The 20,000-nt window shown below is 46.0% G+C and overlaps 1 protein-coding gene across 5 annotated transcripts in view; it reads left to right on the plus strand.

The window, feature by feature from the left end:
• Positions 1-20,000, plus strand: part of LOC123762328 (ets DNA-binding protein pokkuri) — a 364,987-nt gene that overhangs the window by 334,347 nt on the left and 10,640 nt on the right. Inside the window, exons 1-2 of one of the 5 annotated variants that reach the window (XM_069300021.1) lie at positions 13,970-14,071; positions 17,568-17,727. The exons of 1 other annotated variant lie outside the window; for it this stretch is intronic. The gene's annotated coding sequence lies outside the window, so the exon portion shown is untranslated. Of the gene's footprint in view, positions 1-13,928; positions 14,134-17,567; positions 17,728-20,000 lie in introns of those variants that run through there. 3 more of the 5 variants (XM_069300019.1, XM_069300015.1, XM_069300009.1) reach the window with 3 other exon arrangements.

Genomic DNA, 20,000 nt, shown 5'->3' on the forward strand with positions numbered 1-20,000 from the left:
ACAGGACTAACAACACTGCAAACCAGGCATGACAGGGCGGATCTCATTGAAACCTTTAAAATACTGAACAATTTGGAGGATATTGATCCGGACAATCTCTTCAGAAGGTCAGATGTAACACAAACAAGGAGCAACGGTTTCAAGCTCAACAAGCCACAATGTGGGACTGAGAAGAGGAGATGCTTTTTCACCTACAGAGTTGTAACCCATAGAACCGCCTACCCGCCGAAGCTGTAACTGCCAAAACTGTGTTGGTTTTTCCATAACCCTGTAAAAGATCAAGGCAAATGGGGAGGGACCGTCGACAAGCCACTAACTTCCCGTCCTCGTCGAGGACACTAGGGTTAGTGGCCCTCGGGTAAATCAGGTAAAAGTACCAACAAAAATTAAGAAAATATAGGTTAACTACAATCTATCTTTTGATAGACTGTAAGAATGGTGAGTAAGAGAGAATAGGAAGCTGAACGACGGAACACACTGAGGGAAATGGCCAGAGAGATAGAGATAGATAGAGAGAGAGAGAGAGATAATGCAGTAAATTATCAGATTTTTTTCCAGAGATATTCCTGCGTGCGCTCTAGGTCTCTGGCTGGCCCACAAAATTTTAATTTTTTCTGTTTTACTTAGGCTTATGAGTATTTATGACGCTTCAGTAAGATTTTGTCCCATGTGTTTAACAACAACTTCTGCTCTGTTAAATCAAAGTTGAAATCTAATTGGGTTTGTAACTGTGCACTGTGTTAGATGATGTTCCAGTGGTCTGTCGGGCATTTCTCCACAGTGCTGACATTTCCTCTCATCTTCCGGAACCTGTAAGCCTATTTCCCATGCACATGGGTATCCAAGCCTGATGCGATGTAAGTGTACTTCTGTTGCTCTACTGCTCCCTTTCATCAACATAAGTGGTTCGGAGTCGATTGAAATCTTGTACCATCCCGCAGATCCTGATGTTGCAACTGCTGTATTGTGGTCACTGTACATCTTCTGCATTGCTCAATTTCTAATTACTTTCTTACTCTGTGATAGACTCTGTGGTATGTAAATATCTACATTTCTTCTCTTTGTTGCAAGTTTTGCAGCTTCATCTGCAATGTCATTTCCTATTATTCCCACATGACTTAGCATCCAGTTGATACGAACCCGTCGGCCTTGACGTTTGAGCGCATTAATGATATAACATTTGTGATCAGATGGGTATTGTCTCGTACGTGTTCTTGTTGCAAGTTTTAATGATCAGATGACCGGCAGTTGAAAAGGCGTGACCCAGGAGCTGAAAGGTTGACCCGGCGTACTCTGATACGTGAGGACTCTCGTGTACCAACTCGACACACCAGCCGTTCTGTACCTCACCACTACGTAAAGAATTGAGCGGTTTGGCCTAACCAAAAGCGTCAAAAACCTAGTCAACGCACCAAGCTACCAGTCCCGGTGCTCATTAGTCCCTGCAAGTGTCAGTTTGCGGTGGTTTTGATGTCTCTAAACCACCGCAATTTTAGCGTTGGGCGCGCCTGCTCTGCAAGGCTTGCGCGCCAGAACGCGAATGCACCTGACGGCGCGCGCATGGGTGCGTGGTGGAGTCTTAGGAACTCCTGCGCATGCGCCAGTCTTGCCCGTTCTCACGGTCTGATTGCTTCCACCCGTATCCTCCCCCCCCCCCCCCACACTCTCTGAGGGCCTCCAACGCCCTTCCATTAAGACCAGGTTATATAAAGCCGCCACTAATCCAACCCATTCAGGGGGAAAAACTCCAACTGGAGGATTTACAGATAAATCTGTACAACAGCCGGCCACTCGCTGTTTAGTTAGGAACAGGTTTGATTTGAAGACATGTATCAGGCTGTAGCAGGCTGTAGCAGGCTGTATCAGGCTGGCGCTGCCCGCACCCGGATGGCCCGTCTCCTGCGGGTTTTGGCAATACTGCTGCTATGAATATAGTAGTGTACCAGTAACAATTAAAATGTTTACTGCAGGTTTAAAATAGCGACTTGGTGCTATTTGAGGAGCTTGGGTAAGCCTAGACTCTGTATATATACAGTCAACTGTATATATATATATACACACTTGGCTGGATTTAAATACATTAACAGTATAGTTTAACGGGTAAAAGACACCTGGGAATAGCTTTACTGAATCTGGGTTAAGAGTATTATTTATATGAAGGCAAAAAGCAGCACATTTTATTGGTTAAAAATAGTAATTCTGAATAGGTGACGGGAAACGTATCCAATCATTTCTGTCCCGTTCGGGATTCGAACTCGGTATTTCCGATTGTGAGTTGACAACGGAACCCAACTGTACTACCGAAACCCTAAAATGTAACAATGCATTTTTTTACGTTAACCTGACACGTGTTGTGCAAACATGTGAAGCAGCTTACAGCAGTAACACCTGTGAGTACTCACAGCTTACAGCAGTAACACCTGCGAGTACTCACACAGCTTACAGCACTAACACCTGCGAGTACTCACACAGCTTACAGCACTAACACCTGTGAATACTCACACAGCTTACAGCACTAACACCTGCGAGTACTCACACAGCTTACAGCACTAACACCTGCGAGTACTCACACAGCTTACAGCACTAACACCTGTGAATACTCACACAGCTTACAGCACTAACACCTGTGAATACTCACACAGCTTACAGCACTAACACCTGCGAGTACTCACACAGCTTACAGCACTAACACCTGCGAGTACTCACACAGCTTGGACAAACAGTTGAGTAGCAATCCGCTCCTTGGTGGTGGCGCTGTCATATAATCCTTATGAAATTAACACAAAATTACTCAGTGTTACGAATATCCATGTAACTGTTACCTATATGTGGCTAATATAACGGTATATGATATAGAAGGAACGAACAATTATGATATTTAAATGGGAGGTATCGTAACCCGTGGTGGTCAAGACCGTTGACCGGGTCAGCCTCCCTCCCCCCAGGTCAGGTGGGGTCCCTCCCCCCAGGACAGGTGGGGTCCCTCCCCCCTAGGTCAGGTGGGGTCCCTCCCCCCCAGGTCAGGTGGGGTCCCTCCCCCCAGGTCAGGTGGGGTCCCTCCCCCCCCCCAGGTCAGGTGGGGTCCCTCCCCCCCCCAGGTCAGGTGGGGTCCCTCCCCCCAGGTCAGGTGGGGTCCCTCCCCCCAGGTCAGGTGGGGTCCCTCCCCCCAGGTCAGGTCGGGTCCCTCCCCCCAGGTCAGGTCGGGTCCCTCCCCCCAGGTCAGGAGGAGTGACCTGCCTACCTCGTCACTCACACCCATATCGGAAATTGTGACGTGAGGTCAGGAGGTAGAGTATATTTACCTCATTTTGACCTAATACTAGTGACCTCGACGGGGACAGGAGGCAGGCGGTTTGTCAAAGGGTCCCCCTCCTCCTCCCTCGATTTTTTTCCTGATGACCTTTTCCAGTTCTATTTTTAAAATCTCCATGATCCCATTAAAACCATGTCCTGTGGGTCAACGAAGGTCATGTTCCCTATCGTTTCCTCTCCTATTCTTGCCTCTCCCTTCTATCCCTCTTATACCACCTCCCCCATTTACCACCACCTCCCTATCCCTTTCCAACTTTATGCCACCCTATCCTACCTCTTCTCCTTCCACCCCACTATCCCCCCCACCCCTAGTGCAGGTGTGCCTAGGGTGGGTGTGGTTAGTGCAGGTGTGGCATGTGTGGGTGTGACTACTGAGTTTTGACACAGTCACGAAACAAATCAAAGTCAATAATTGCAAGACTTGTCATATCTTTCCATCGTCCTGGGAACCACAAGGGTCGAGGCATCTTCCATCGTCCTGGGAACCACAAGGGTCGAGGCATCTTCCATCGTCCTGGGAACCACAAGGGTCCAGGCATCTTCCATCGTCCTGGGAACCACAAGGGTCGAGGCATCTTCCATCGTCCTGGGAACCACAAGGGTTGAGGCATCTTCCATCGTCCTGGGAACCACAAGGGTTGAGGCATCTTCCATCGTCCTGGGAACCACAAGGGTCGAGGCATCTTCCATCGTCCTGGGAACCACAAGGGTTCGAGGCATCTTCCATCGTCCTGGGAACCACAAGGGTTGAGGCATCTTCCATCGTCCTGGGAACCACAAGGGTTGAGGCATCTTCCATCGTCCTGGGAACCACAAGGGTCGAGGCATCTTCCATCGTCCTGGGAACCATAAGGGTTGAGGCATCTTCCATCGTCCTGGGAACCACAAGGGTCGAGGCATCTTCCATCGTCCTGGGAACCATAAGGGTTGAGGCATCTTCCATCGTCCTGGGAACCACAAGGGTCGAGGCATCTTCCATCGTCCTGGGAACCACAAGGGTCGAGGCATCTTCCATCGTCCTGGGAACCACAAGGGTCGAGGCATCTTCTTTCGTCCTTGGAACCACGAGGGTCGAGGCATCTTCCATCGTCCTTGGAACCACGAGGGTCCCGGGAACCACGAGGGTCCCGGGAACCACGAGGGTCCCGGGAACCACGAGGGTCCCGGGAACCACGAGGGTCCCGGGAACCACGAGGGTCCCGGGAACCACGAGGGCCCCGGGAGGGTCCCCCGGTCCCGTCCTGGGAACCACAAGGTTGGAGAAATTGAAAAGTTCCTCGCAACATTTTGGTGAAAATAAAAAAGTTCTCGTGTGTAATTTATCGTTCTCATCGGTGAGGTTCTCGTCGTTCTCATCGTTCGTCAGTAATAGGACATATTGGGATGAGACGGATTTTTTTTTGACATGGCGATTTTTTGACAGGTATTTTGATGGGACGGATCCTAATGGGACAGAGTACAGTGGCTCTGATCTCTGTCTCCCATATAAACACCTGTGTTGTTTAGCACTGTGTTGATGTTTGGCTTGACCGACTGCGATGTTGACCGCACAGGAGTAAACGGTTTATCCGATCTTTCCACCGGATACTACGCAACTATAGTGTCAGTGTCGAACCGGATCCGTATTATCGGTATCTCACCGGTTTCCTTTTTGTTTTCTCTCTCTCTCTCTCTCTAGTATCCGGACTCTGTTCGTCTGGGTGTTTAGTTCAGTGTTTCCTGCTCATGTCGCTCGCTCACTCGCTCACTCACTCACTCACTCACTCACTCACTCACTCACTCACTCACTCACTCACTCACTCACTCACTCACTCGACTGGCAGACCTCAGGTGTCACAACATATGTGTCAACTGAGGTGTCACGTGTTTGAAGTGTATTTAATGCAGACTTTACGTTACCTGATGTAACGTGATATTTCACGTGTGTAAAATGTTCCACAGGTCAGCGTAACAGGTGTGTAAAATGTTCCACAGGTCAACGTAACAGGTGTGGGAGGTGTGGTAGTGATCACGTGGGGATATATCCAACTGGTAACCAAATATTATATTTTTCATATTTCCCCAAATGCATGAAGTCAGTCAGTGTTGCAGGCAGGTGTTGCATGTCCCTCCTTGGCTGTGTGGTCCAGAATTTATGGTTACATGTGTTCCGTTGTCCGGATTGGCATCCATTCTTTAGAGTTAGCGTCCGTCCGTCCGTCCGTCCGTCCGTCCGTCCGTCAGATACTGACAAGATGTACTCACCTAATTGTGCTTGCGGGGGTTGAGCTCTGGCTCTTTGGTCTCTCCCTCCCAACTGTCAATCAACTGGTGCACAGATGCCTGAGCCTACTGGGCTCTATCATATCTGCATTTAAAACTTTGTATGGAGTCAGCCTTCACCACATCACTTCCGAGTGCATTCCGCCTGTTAACTACTCTGACACTGAAAAAGTTCTTTCTAACGTCCCTGTGGCTCATTTGGGTACTCAGTCTCCACCTGTGTTTCCTTGTTCGAATACCCCCCGTTTTAAACAATTTATTTGTATCTACCCTGTCGATTCCTCTTAGAATTTTGTAAGTCTTCCCGAGCTCTCCTATCTTCCAGCGACGTTAGGTTCATTTCCCGCAGCCTTTCCTCGTAACTCATGTCTCTCAGTAATGGGACTAGCCTAGTGGCATACCTTTTGAACTTTTTCCAGTTTAGTCCTGTGCTTGACTAGGTACGGGCTCCATGCTGGGGCCGCATACTCCAGGATTGGTCTTACACATGTGGTATACAAGGTTCTGAATGATTCCTTACACAGGTTCCTGAAGGCTGTTCTGATGTTAGCCAGCCTCGCATACGCCGCAGATGTTATTCTTTTTATTTGGGCTTCGGGAGACAGGTTTGGTGTGATATCAACTCCTAGATCTTTCCCTTTGTCCGTTTCATGGAGGACTTCTTCGGTATTCTGTTTCTGGCCTCCTGTTTCCATTGCCTAGTTTCATTACCTGTAGTAGCCATTTGTTGGACAAGTCATTTGGTTTGTCTAGATTATCTTGTAGCCTCATACTATCTTCGTCAGAGTTAATCCTCTTCATAATTGTTGCATCATCAGCAAACATTGAGAGGAACGAATCTATTCCTCTGAGAGATCATTCACATATATCAGAAACAGTATAGTCCAAGGACTGAACTCTGCGGGACTCCACTGGTGACACTTTGCCAGTCTGAGACCTCGCCCCCCCCCCCTCACAGTGACTCGCTGTCTTCTGTTGCTTAGGTACTCCCTTATCCAATGGAGTACCTTCCCTTTCACTCTTGCCTGCATCTCCAGCTTGTTCACTAGTCTCTTATGTGAAACTGTGTCAAAGGCTTTCTGGCAAACCATAAATATGCAGTCTGCCCACCCCCTCTCTTGCCTGATTTTTGTTGCCTGGTCGTAGAATTAAATTAATCCTGTGAGGCATGACTTGCCATCCCTGAAATCATGTTGGTGTTGTGACTCAAAGTTCTTTCGCTCCAAATGTTCCACTAGCTTTTTTCGCACAATCTTTTCCATAAACTTGCATGGTAGGCAAGTTGGGGACACTGGCCTGTAGTTTAGTGCCTCCTACCTATCCCCCTTTTTTGTATATTGGGACTACATTAGCAATCTTCCAAATTTTTGGCAGCTCCGTTGTTACCAGTGATTTGTTATACACTATGGAGAGTGGCAGGCACATTGCTTCTGCTCCTTCCTTTAGTGTCCAAAGTGAGATTCCATCCGGGCCTATAGTCTTTGTCACTTCCAATTCTAGCAACAAGCTTCCTCACCTCGCTACTAGTAATCGCAAACTCCTCTAGTAGTGCCTGATTATCTATTCCCTCTCTTATATCTGGAACTTCTCCTTGCTCTAATGTGAAGACCTGGAATTTCTTATTGAGTTCCTCACACACTTGTCGTTTGTAGTGAACCTTCCCCCCCCCCCCCCCACCTCAGTTTCACTGCCTGTTCCTTCACTGTTGTTTTCCTCCTGATGTGGCTGTGCAGTAATTTAGGTTGAGTCTTTGCTTTGCTTGCTATGTCATTTTCATATTGCCTTTCTGTGTGTCTTCTCACCCTATCGTATTCATTCCTGCCTCTCTGGTATCTTTCTCTACTCTCAAGTGTCCTGTTATTTACAGAGTTTCTCCATGCCCTTGTAATTAGTTGCTTTGCTAGCTTACATCTCTGATTAAGCCATGGGTTTTTCATCTGCATTTCATTTTTTTCCTTTTAGACTGGGACGAACTTGTCTGTTACTTCCTTACACTTCTGCGTGATGTAGTCCATCATGCCTTGGGCCGTCTTTCCTCCGAGCTCTGTTTCCCCAAGTTATATCTATTGGGAATTTTCTTATCTCATCATAGTTTCTATTTAGGATGCCAGCCTTTTGCTTTCTGGGCCCTTCCTTGGGTACATTAACCCAAATTTTCCTCGACCAAATACTCAAACATCAGTACACTGTGATCACTCATTCCCACAGGGGCTTCGAAACCGATTTCCCTTATGTCGGAGTCATTTAGAGTAAAGACTAGGTCGAGTCTCGCTGGTGTGTGTGTGTGTGTGTGTGTGTGTGTGTAGCTGCGCTAACACACACACTCTCTCTAGCAAGGTGGCCAGAGAGTGTTTGGAAGATTTTCACGGGATTTCAGCACATTTAGATGTGCAGAGACGAGTGTCTTGGAGCATGCGCGCACGCTCACTCCCGTCATTATGTGCACGCTTGGCCTTAGTCTTGTGGGAGTGTTTTTGGAACGTGTTTTAGAAATATTTGTGCACTTTCATGTGTTTGCATGTCTGGGAGGTGCTTAAATACAGAAGATTTGCGGTAGTTCCTTTAACTATTCTTTGTCTTAAAATTATATATCGAGGATCTTGCTTTCCTTCAAGTAAGGTGTCACCACTTTGGACCACCAGCTGTGGGAGCGGGGCGTCGCATCGGGCCGCCAGCTGTGGGAGTGGGGCGTCTCATCTTGGGCCACCTGCTGTGGGAGCGGGACGTCTCATCTTGGGCCACCAGCTGTGGGAGTGGGACGTCTCATCTTGGGCCACCAGCTGTGGGAGTGGGGGGACCATCTTGGGCCACCAGCTGAGGGAGCGGGGCGTCTCATCTTGGGCCACCAGCTGAGGGAGCGGGGCGTCTCATCTTGGGCCACCAGCTGAGGGAGCGGGGCGTCTCATCTTGGGCCACCAGCTGTGGGAGTGGGGGGACCATCTTGGGCCACCAGCTGAGGGAGCGGGGCGTCTCATCTTGGGCCACCAGCTGAGGGAGCGGGCGTCTCATCTTGGGCCACCAGCTGTGGGAGCGGGGCGTCTCATCTTGGGCCACCAGCTGAGGGAGCGGGGCGTCTCATCTTGGGCCACCAGCTGAGGGAGTGGGGCGTCTCATCTTGGAGCAATCTTTCTAACATCGGGTCCTCTAACATTTCGATGGTGTTCCACACCCTGATGGCTTGGTGCTGCAGTCTGATGTTTAGTGGCTGTATGTTCAGGAGTTCATGGAGCTCCTGGATTGTCTGATCATATGGTGGACGGTGTTTTGCTACTCTCCTTGGTGCCATATTTTATACTGCTTGTATTTGCATGTTAGTTTTCTTTAAGATGTACAGTGGTACTGGGGGAATATGCTGCCGGAGTAAGACATTATATGTCTTACTCCGGCATCTCCCCCATCTGGACATCTCCCCCAGTACAGTGGTACTGGGGGAGATGCTGCCGGAGTAGAGCCTTATATAGGTGTATCTGTATGTTTGTACTGAGGTTTCGGAGTCTCCTCTGTTTTCCTAAGGCTACGTTGGCTTTGTTTAGTCGGTCCATTATGTGAATTTTTATCCCTATTCTATTGATCATGAGTCCCAGTATTCTGCCTACCTCCGCATATTGGATCAGATGGTTGTCAAGCATGATGGGGTCCGGGTTTCTTGTTGCAATGTGTATTATCTGGAACTTTTGTTTGTTGGTGCTAATTTTCCATTATTTCTCAAAGTTGTTTATGAATTCAGTTGCTGCCTTGGTCTTGTCGGCTAGTTGCGGCTTTGATGGTCTTGGTTGGTATATTATTTGGGTGACATCGTCAGCGTATGTGTTGGGGTTGGGGTAGATCAGCTGTATATATGTTGAATAGAGTGGGAGAGAGGCAGCTTCCTTGTGGTACTCCTTTTTAATTCTTGCATGTCACCCAAGTAGCTGTCGATATTGCGCCTAGCAGTTCTGTTGTCTATAAAGCTACAGAGCGTAGCAGTAAATCTCTGTGGGAGTCCTAGCTCAGATATCTTATAAATTAGGCCTGTGTGCCACACTTTGTCGAAGGCTTTCAAAACGTCTCTAAGCACTAGATTACACTGATCTCTCTTCAACATTGCGTTAGCAATATGCTGGTAGATCAGGGCTATGGCTGTATGGGCCCCTCTGCGGTTTCTAAACCCATGCTGCCTTGTGTTATACTTCTCTTCCATGTACTTAACAAATCTCTGATTATTTTCTCGAAAATTTTGCCTGGTACTTCGAGGAGGGAAATTGGACTGTAATTTTCAGTTTGGGTTGGGGGTTTACCTGACTCCTGGATTAATCTGTTTGTGGCATTCTTGAAGTATGTGGGGAATAGTCCAGATGCAAGAGCTGCATTTACTATACATGTGTATTGATGGAGTGCCATCTCTGGTAGGTTGGTTAATACCTTCTTTGCCCAGAGACCTGAAAGCTGCTGTAATAAAAGCTATTGTGGGAACCGACCTGTGAGATTTATATTTATTTGATTTATATAAAATTTATATTTGTTAATTTATATATTTCGATAGCAATTTGTATGATGTTTAGTGGACTGTATTTCTACAATATTCTCCCAAATAGATTCTTACACATTAGGGGGGGGTATATTAAATTTATATATATGCAGCCAATCAAACTATAGTATTAAACCACATATATTAGTAATAAAATTATGAGGCCTTATCTTATTGTACAGCAGGCTTAGTCCACCAGGTATGAACACGAATGATGACACGAAATAATCCTTGTGTGAGGCTAGCATCCATCACCCCTGTACTGTTATACCAAACAACTGTACTGCTTCCTTTTCTATAATTCCTGTCAAAGGGCACTAGCTGTAAAGCCGAAATCCTAATATATTATTAGGATTTAGTGGACAGCTATATCAGATGAGTATTTGTTATATTATTAGATACAGATTAATTACCTGAGTTGAGTCGTTGCCTCATGTCCTACCCGGAATTAATCATATCTACCTAACATTACTGGCCAATAATGACTTGGATAAGATTTCGGAAAGACACTTCCCTTGCTTGGATGTTAACTACGTGTTGATGATGGAAAAAGCACTAATTTGATCTCCATAACCCTTCGTCCAAGGGAAATTATAGGAGTGGAATTTGCTCCAGCGACTATGGTCGCTGACCTCCTCTTTCTGACAATGGCTGACCTTCCTCACCACTGACTCTCCTGGCTCTTTGTCCAGATGTCAATAAGTGATAGAAGGGTCACATTTACTCTATTTTGATACTGATAATTAAGTTAATTCAAATGAGTTGTTTTTATGGTGTAATAAGCCTAAATACTACTGTATTAACAATAATTCCCAACAGAATAGCTGGTGAATTTATTGCACTGTGGCAATGATATCCCGTTTTCTATTGACGGAAAATTCCACTACAAGCTACATTTTCTATTGGTTAACTTGTGCATACAACAGCAACAATATTATCTGCCTATTGTATTTAATATTAGTATTGTATTTAATAATGGCAACTTTTGTAATAATAGGTATTTGTATGGCCAGCACAGTAACAGGACCAGACAGTGTGATGTAGTCATTGCGCGAATTCGCCTTGGCTATAGACACATCTGGCAGCTTAGTGAGGCTGAGCCACTATAGACTGGTCGCCCCACGGGAGTGGGGCGACCAGAATATTCAGATTGCAAACTCTGTGACAAACCTTTAATACATTCACTAGAACGCTATGTTGTTGAATGTGAAACCGTAAAAGATTTTAGACCTCCTGACCTATTGTACCACCAACTGTGTAACTATTTCATTGAATCTAATGTACTGGACGACATCCTAACAATTTATTCAAAATTTGCTTGTCCATTTTAAAGAATGAAGAACAATTTTATATTACTTTTAAGCTGCATCTCTTATGAACCCATCCCTGCCCTTGTGTGGCAGTGCACAATAGAAAGGTGATTTTACATATTCATACATAAAAACATTGAATGTAGCCATTATATATACATGTGCTTCAGCCTACAGTTTAGACCTATTGTCTTGTGTATGACCCTCTGTCCTGCGTGACAGTGAATACCAGCATTATCCTCACTCTAATAAGACTTAATTGAAATCCTCAGATTAGGCAAAATTGTAATTAAATTTTGTCAACAAAAATATTGATAATAATTATTTATCCTGCTATTGCCCGGCGCCTTGTTCTTGAAACCCATAATTGTTTCATGAACCTCTCCAATAGTTGTGTTTCATAAGATGGCTCATTGCGAATGTTGTTAAGGTCTATTGTTTGCGTCGGGAGTAGTGCTGCAGCTCTGTTATCGACTTGAGTTGTAATTTCCCTTTCATTAATGGGCCAAAAGTTTAAATTTTCTTCTGGGTTTATTCTAAATATTTTTTTCCCAGAACTTTGTTCATGTTCCTGAACTCCTGATCTTGTTCTCTCTCCTCGTAGAGTTTATTTCCTGAGGCGTCTGTGATGTAGGTTGTTTCCTCAGCTGAGTTTCCCATCAGGGTTTTTACATTTTTCCTGGGTTTCTGTAGTCGACTTGAAAATGAAATAAGTTTATTGAGGTAAAATACACACAAAGGGATGAGGTAGCTCAAGCTATTCTCACCCCGTTCAGTACATAGTGTTAATACATACATAGACACACATCACAAACAATAAACATATTACCAAACATTCTGAGAGATAAACATCTACATTTCCTGTAGTCGACTTGGATTTTGCTTATTAGGTCATTCCATTTTTTAGTGTGGGAGTGGGGGCGACCGCCTTGGACCAGCAGGTGTGGGAGTGGGGCGACCGTCTTGGACCTGCAGGTGTGGGAGTGGAGCGACCGTCTTGGACCTGCAGGTGTGGGAGTGGGGCGACCGTCTTGGACCTGCAGGTGTGGGAGTGGGGGCGACCGTCTTGGACCAGCAGGTGTGGGAGTGGGGCGTATGTGTGTGTGTGAGAGAGAGAGAGAGAGGGGGGGGGGAGTGGTATAGCTAAGATAAGCTTGCTCGCTCTTGTCAGCTCTACGAGCTTTCGTGAAGTTCGTCTCGTGTAATTCAACATATATGAAATTCACGAGACAAATTTTACCCTCACAGGTGGAGGGAGGGGCAGGTGGAGGGAGGGGCAGGTGGAGGGAGGGGCAGGTGGAGGGGTGGAGAAAGGAAGGGATGAAGGGAGAGGAGAGTGAAGGAAATAGCGTTAGAGAAAATAGTGAAGGGAGAGTGAGAGGAACTAGTGAGATGGACGGAGAGAGGAGCAGGAAGGAGTGGGAGGGAGGGAGGGAGGGAGGGAGGGAGGGGGAGAGGAACTGAGGGAGGATAGGAGTGGGAGGTGTGGAAGGAGGAGAGAGGGAGGGAGCGTCATTCAGGTGGCTAGAGACAGCATCCCGACCCCCCTCCTCCTCCCCCATCCTTCCCCTTCCCTCCGCCCAACCCCCCCACTCCTCCACCCCCACCCCTCCCCAGCGTTTCCTTACTCTTGTTGTCGTTGATGTCCATTTCTAGACGACGGCGCCATCCGCTCTTAGAATTTCTGTAAATTCTTTGTTGAAAACCTTCTGTGGACATAATTTTGAGCTCATTAGTGATATATTTAACATAGACCAAATAATACACAAAATGCTATGCACTTGGCAAAAATAAAAACATTTTAGTATTACACGTAATACTGAGGTTGCATTTAATTCTGCAAAAAAAACAAAAACTGGTAATTATGGCGATGCAAGTACATAAAAGGTCGCAGCACGTGTTGGTAAAACAGCCAGTGTGTGTTTTTGTCCTGTTATAAACCACATTTTTGTTGATGCTACCAACCTGGAAGGGTGCTCTTGCGTTTGGCAGCGCGACCAGAGATCAGTCTTGGGTGACAGCATCGTACAGTGGGCGGAAGAAGGCATCTTGTCTCTCTCTTCTCTCTCTCTCTCTTCTCTCTCTCTCTCTCTCTCTCTCTCTCTCTCTCTCTCTCTCTCTCTCTCTCTCTCTCTCTCTCTCTCTCTCTCTCTCTCTCTCTCTCTCTCTCTCTCTCTCGCTACTCTCTTCTACATACTTACCACTTGCACTTTACAACTTACTTTAGCGCAAGGTATACATATGTTAGCACACATTGCTGTGAGTAGTTGTTAACGGCGAGTTTTGCATAGCCATAGCAAAGCCTGATTAATAACACGAGCATGTTGGCAGCATCACCTACAGGCGGGAAGTAAGAGGAAAAACTAATGTATCTCTATGAAAAATTGACGTTATCCATCGAGAAACTTGCTCTGCGTTCAAGACTTCCGTATATCTAGACACATGCTCCCTTTAAAGCGACACCAGAGCGCAAGGAGGAGGTAAACAAGTGACTGGGAATTAGAGAATATGGCGGCGTATGGCACGTTATCCCAGGGTGGTGATGGGTGCTGGGGGGGAGGGAGGGAGGGAGGCCTCCCCCAGGGGACGGGTCGGGGAGGGCGGCCCTCCAGTGTGGCTGAGGCTTCAGTCTGCGTTGTACCCTCATAGCTACAGGCAGCCTCACCAGCCGCTCACTGAGGTGTGTGTTGCAGTGTCTTAAAAGCATTTCTCGCGAACAGGTGTTTGTTGTTATAAAGCGTTGTAAGTAAAAATTGGTCGGCCGTCTACACTTTATTTCTTCTCTGTCCTAACACTCTATGGGAAGGGTTGTATATGTGTGTGTGTATATATATATATTATACATATATCATTGTTTTGGTATACGAGTGTCTTTATTTTATATATATACGTGATAGAAATTTGTGTATATCTTCATTGATGAACTTTGAAAATTTGGACTGGTGTGGTTTTTTTCTTGTGTGTAGTGACGAACTTGAGAAAACTTGCTAAGAACGGTGAAGTGAAAAGTTTTGTATACCAGTGAGGCAAGTGCATACTTGTGTATATGCACTTGCAAACAATGGATGTGATTTCAACTATATAGTGCTGTGGAAAACAAAATCGAAAACTAAATGTCAAGAAGCAACTTGTACTCGTATGTTGGTGAGCGGCTTAACCTCACGTTTGGAGAAGGAAACTTATTTTTTATGGACAGAATAATGCCCGTTGAAACACGTCCACCCGTTGAAACACGTCCACCCGTTGAAACACGTCCACCCGTTGAAACACGTCCACCCATTGAAACACGTCCACCCGTTGAAACAGGTTCACCCGTTAACATGGGGTTTCACCCGTTGAAACATGTTCATCATTACATTACCGGTAGTAGCTGCAACAACTACCTTGAACGACACACTACGAGACAAGGATGAAACTCGTGACCATGAATGACTGATACATGTGGGAATGGTTATCGTTTATGTGGTGATAAGAGCTATCTCTCTCTTACTGATGTGTATCTGAGCCAAAGGCTCTGGACAGCTCCTCCTCACTCAAAACACCGGTTTCCGGTATATTTATTTGCCATCTATCATTTGTGGATGTATATATATATATATATATATATATATATATATATATATATATATATATATATATATATATATATATATATATATATATACTGTATAACCAATTATATTATATATATATGTCAAAATGTTTAATGTAACCGCATTTCTGATTAGTTATATGGACACCAATCCTGTTTGTCCAATTTTTTTTAATTCATAGAATTAGTGTGTATTTAGGTTGAGAGTGAGGCAGTTAGTCTACCACATAATACACGCAATGTGAAGGGTTGCACAACGTCACATTGAACATTACTTGAGAGAGAGAAAAGTGGTAAACTGGTGATTTGGACTTATCTTCATTTCCTGCCGTGGTGGAGATAGAGGCAGATAGCCTACGTGCTTCCCCTGGTGAGAGATAGGGCTTATCATCAGCCGTTTGTTGTAATGGTTTGATAATACGTGGAGCGACTTCCACCTCTGGGTCACTGTAACATCATCGTCACTTTTTTTTTGGTTTGGGGGGGGGGAGTAGGTTAGTGTTTAACTGTTCTCTTTTAAAGTATTTAATTTGGCGTTTAAGTAGAGCCGAGTTATATTTAAATAAATCCACAAGGGCCGTGACGAGGATTCGAACCTACGTCCGAGAGCATCCCTGAGTTATATTTGTTATTAAGCAATATCATCTTACGACCAATATGTAAAATGTCCTAAAATATGTCATTAGTTCATTGCTCTTTATTCATTTAGTTATTTCCTTACCCAAAAATGCAAGTTCGAATTGGGTAAGCGTCTCACGCTTTAAGGATTGTGTCAAAAGCTTGTAAAGTCATTATTGTGCTGTAAAGGTAGCAGTATAATAACTTAAAATAAGTCTCATATATATGCGTTTGATATATTTAGCGAGTAGACGTGTCAAAAACAGCGCCTTACGTAGCCGTGCCCTTGCCATTATCAGCCTGGTTTGCTTAATGGGTTTTCGATGTTGCTTGTCCTCTGGTAGTCCACTATCTTCGGCGTTTAATGAGTCTCACTGCAAACTATCGTGACATTTGATAAAATACTTTTTTGACCTGACAGGCAAGGTGCATTGCTGCCTGTAACACTGTAGCAGTGTTGTATCTTGCATATGATTTTAAGAGTTAAATGGTCGTGTTCAAGGTGTTTCATGAGTGGTATATAGATGTACGTGTACGCGAGTAGCCTATTGTGTGTGTGTCATCCGGGTTGGCTCGGTTAGTCGTCCACGCTGGCGGCCGCTTACATGCTCTGAATTTATTGAATGTTTTTGTTCGTTTTTTTTTTTTTTAATTCTGATATGTTCGTGCTGTTCAATATTCGAGGTTTTTACTTGTTAAAGTCAGAGGGATGTGTGTGTGTGTGTTCACTTGGGTGCTGGTAGATCAGTGCTGAGGTATGCTCTAACAATCTGTATCGGTTCTGACTCGATATGACATGATTGCGGTGTCCATAGATAAAAAAATTAAAAATTATAATAATAATAGCACCAACAACAATTTACCCTTAAAACATCCTAACATATACAAATGTATTGGAGTGTGTATGTGCGAATGCTACACAGTATTCATATATAAACATCCATATAAGTATGATTAAACACATGTGAAGAACCTCTCACACACTCACAGCTCCCTGACAAGAGAGAGAGAGAGAGCGAGCGAGCTTAGCTGCCAACACCCACACATCGTGTCAGCAAGGCGGACAGCCCGTCTCCTGTCATATAACTGTATTCCCCCATTTCCAAACTTTACCCCTTCACCTATGCATCCATCTTCCCCCCCACCCCCCACCCCAAAAAAGGAGGGTTGCCATTTATCAACTTTAAAGAGAACTAGTTGAGATCGAGACGTCAAGTGTCCGTAAAGAACAACAGTAAGACATGGTATAAATATGCACTTTTCTTTTGAGAAAAATATATGTACATTCAGTAGTATAATATTTACTTGCTTGGTATAATTGTTGTACATCATCAGCGTCAGTATTATATGTTATGGTGCACAAACCTGCTTGTCAGTACAGTAGATCAAAGGTAGAGACGGTAGGCCTAATTGGTCAATATGTTTGACAATGGGTCTACTTGTAGATCATCTTTTGTGGTCATGGTTCTGATACCAGATCACTTGTAGTGGCTCCTATTTGTTTGATATAGCTATAAATGACTGGACGTGCATGTTAAGAAATGATGTCACACTACTGTAGATGGTTGATTGATGAAGATTAAGCCACCCAAGAAGTGGCACGGGCATGAATTTCTTTAGTGTAGTTTGCATTAAAGGATTGTAGTTTGTGGCACCAAGTTTTGGAGTCTGTAAGTCGGTTTACATTGGCCTCGTTTTACTTAAATTAAAGCTACCTTATAGACGTTCATTTATCTTAACGTTGGGGTCTGTTGTTCCGAACCTCCTTTGTGTAATTTATTGTCGCCTGCTGCCCACTCTGGCTTTCCTAATTGCATTGTCGTTTCGGTATTATGAATGCTGGTGGTTGCAAAATTTACATATGAAAATATTCCAATTATAAGACCCAAACTAGTATTTATTTTCTTAAATATATTAGTAATTTTGGCTGAAGCAGGAATGTCTGAGTTAACTTCACCTTCCCCAGGATTCACCGTGCGTCGTTCAAGGCTGCTGGCAAACGCGGAAATGACTGCAGGATAGGGAAGGTGGCGAGCGGGGAGACCTTCTCCTAACTTGGCGCAGCGCTAATGTGTGTGTGCTTTTAACGGTGGCCCCAGACGGCACGTCACCCAGCCGGACCTGTGGTAGGAAATGTGGGATTGACAGCAGCCATTCGGCACTGTGATGTAGAGGATGGAGGCGTGTGGGTGGCTGAGTGCATGGGCGTGGGAGATGGCAACGTGCGGGTGGCTGAGTACATGGGCGTGGAAGATGGCAACGTGCGGGTGGCTGAGTACATGGGCGTGGGAGATGGCAACGTGCGGGTGGCTGAGTACATGGGCGTGGGAGATGGCAACGTGCGGGTGGCTGAGTACATGGGCGTGGAAGATGGCAACGTGCGGGTGGCTGAGTACATGGGCGTGGGAGATGGCAACGTGCGGGTGGCTGAGTACATGGGCGTGGAAGATGGCAACGTGCGGGTGGCTGAGTACATGGGCGTGGGAGATGGCAACGTGCGGGTGGCTGAGTACATGGGCGTGGGAGATGGCAACGTGCGGGTGGCTGAGTACATGGGCGTGGGAGATGGCAACGTGCGGGTGCGTGGATACGGGTATGGATATATAGGAGAAGAGGCGCAAATTTGTTTTGGCCTCGAGTACTGTGAAGTGTTCTGTTTTGACGCGTAATACTGATTTCATAATACAGTACTTCAACGTGTTAACTGATCCTTTCTAGTACCATATTGTATGGTATTGTTCCATCACCATTGGACTACGGCACTAGCAGCACAGACTATGGCAGTGTTGTATGTGGCAGCCGGCAGAGGGTAGGGTAGGTACCCTTGCTTAGCGTCAGTCGCAGGCAGCTGACACCGTGGCTGCCGCTCCTCACCCCCCACACCCCTCTTCCTCTCCTAGTGCCCTGGACCTCAGTTTGTGTCTTTGTCGAGGATGTGGGGGACTAGTTTGTCGGGGGCACGAGGGCTTAACTCCCTCCCTCCCTCCCTCCTTCCCCTGCCTCTCCAATCCACATGATCTCTCATCATACTGTCATCTCCCCTCTTGTGTCCCCTCACTGGCTCCACCACCACCACCACTCTTGCAACAGCCCTCTGTCTTTCTTTTTCCTTTCTTACACTCTATTATATTTTGTATATTCGCATCCTATTTCAATAATGTGTTCCCTCGTCTACACTCCTATTGTCTTCCCCTTGTGTGGACTCCTAGCCCACACGTCTCCTGTTTCCCCTCTCTACACTTGCTGTTTTGCCTTCATCCACATTCCGGTTGTATCCCTTGTTTATACCTCCTGCTATCTTCATTTGTCCGCAACTTCACTGCCTCCTATCGTTCGTAGTCCTTTCCTCTACGATTCCTTATTATTTGTTTCATCTCTTATCTATCTCATCTTTGGAATGAATACTTGAGCCATAACCTTCCTTAACCATTTCCCGCCCTTATCTTTCCTCGCTCTGTTTGTTAGGCCTGACCATTCCTCTTCATTTCCATCCCTTAACCACTTCCCTTTATCTTCCCTCCTTCTCATAGCCACTTACCCTTCCATTCTTATCTCCTGCTGTCTACAGCTGTTTTAACGTTTATCACATCCAAACCGTCCCCTTCATTCGTCCCTCTAACCCACTCTACTCTCTGCCCTCCACCCAACCCACCTCTCAGATCGAGGTGTTCTTACACCTGCAGCTCACCCTCGTTACTTAGCTCTCACTCCTAAAACGCCTTATGGTAAGGTGGACCCTCAGCCACCCGCTCTATGCTAAAATACTTGTGCACAAATTTTCAAGCACTCACCAACAAACTAACTGGTAAAAGCAAGCAAGCTTGGCCTTGCTATCATACAAATATAGTGTCAGCAAGGCGGATGCCCTCATGCTATCATAACTCGCATTGTATTGAACATTTCTACAACTAATACTCCACAACTACCTCCATCTTTACTTCCATCCCCTCCCCCTTCAACAACAACAAAAATGGCCCTGGTTGGTGGGCCGGGGGTGCCCTTATTGCGAGGTGGGCTGAAGTGCCCTAATGGCGATGTGGGCCGAGGTGCCCTCTTGGCAATGTGGGCCCTGAGCCCGTGGCCCTGGTCGGTGGGCCGGGGTGGCTTCAACAAGTGTGGGGGGTGAAACAGAGCCCCGGATGTGGCCCCATGGTAGGGTGCGGGTCAGGAGAGATCCAGTTACCCCTCTGCGTGACTCACACACTGCTACCCAACTCCTCAATACGTGTTCGCTACCCTCCTCCTGTCCTCTGTTTGTCATCGTCTCCGCTGGCCCATTGCACTTTACGCACAAAACATGCATTCCTTCGTGGGCCTAGATGTCTTGCTGTACGCTGGCACAGTAGCGCACAGCTACTGCAAATCCCTGTACAGGTGCATGCGTTGGGAAATAGGATTG

Source organism: Procambarus clarkii, chromosome 5 (genome assembly GCF_040958095.1).
Source record: "Procambarus clarkii isolate CNS0578487 chromosome 5, FALCON_Pclarkii_2.0, whole genome shotgun sequence".
In the NCBI taxonomy this organism is placed as follows: domain Eukaryota; kingdom Metazoa; phylum Arthropoda; class Malacostraca; order Decapoda; family Cambaridae; genus Procambarus; species Procambarus clarkii.